Raw genomic sequence first — 1075 nt, 5'->3', positions numbered from 1 at the left:
CTCATTTTGTCTCTCATAGTTGAGGTATACCTATGATGAAAATTACAGGCCTCTCTCATCTTTTTAAGTGGGAGAACTTGCACAATTGGTGGCTGACTAAATACTTTTTTGCCCCACTGTATATTATGTAAACAAAAACTTTTCTTTTGGATGCGATTTATCGCGATTAATCGTTTGACAGCACTAATATATATATATACTTTTTTAAAGCCTTTAATTAGGAAAAACTCAGAGAGCGAAAAAAGAGAAATCTTCATAATATGTAGCCTGGTTGTCTCTGTAATCTAAATGTTACCATTTATCTTGTAAGATACCAAAATATCAGTCAATCTGTCACATTCAAATATGCTAATATATGCAAATAAAATTATGAGGACTATGATGCAATAACAATGCAAATCATAATCAAATATTTCAATCTTTTTTTTTTTAAATTAAGATTTGTAATTGATTCTTGTTTTTCAAGGCAAAATGAACCTATATGTAGGCTACGTACATTTATGTATGCTATATTTGAACCCTAAACAGCATGGAAATGAGAAGAGTGCAGAGTTTGCCCATATTAATTTTACACAAGTGAGAGTTCAGAGAAAATGTCAGTCGCCTTCCACCACTGAGCTCTGGTCGGTTTTAAGGATTGTACAACTGACTCTGGCTGCATAACGTTTTCTCAGACAATATAAACAATAATCATGTTTCGAATCAGAACCAGCTGTACCCAACTCATAATTGAAAAATGCCGATTCTTTTCAATAATGACTCCATCAAATGTTGTCAATTTTGAAACTTTATTATTTTAACTGTTTGACAACAATTTTGAAATGTCAATTTGCTCACTCGTTTCATTCACTTCTTGAAGTGGTCTCAGTGGCGTAAGTTTCTTTAAATTACAAAATTATAAAATTAAAAATAGGCCTATTTTTATGTAAAATTATTAGTTAAACTAATTGTAAAAATAAATATACTATTCAAGCAGTTTTATAACAGTAGAGCCATGCCAGCCATGTCATGTCATGGCAACCATATACATTGCTCACTGATTCCCTTTACAACAGTCCCTCACGAAAAGCCACCA

The sequence above is a fragment of the Sinocyclocheilus grahami genome, unplaced genomic scaffold (genome assembly GCF_001515645.1).
Source record: "Sinocyclocheilus grahami isolate Dianchi unplaced genomic scaffold, SAMN03320097.WGS_v1.1 scaffold149.1, whole genome shotgun sequence".
NCBI classification, from domain to species: Eukaryota; Metazoa; Chordata; class Actinopteri; order Cypriniformes; family Cyprinidae; genus Sinocyclocheilus; species Sinocyclocheilus grahami.
Note: the sequence above shows the minus strand (reverse complement) of the source record.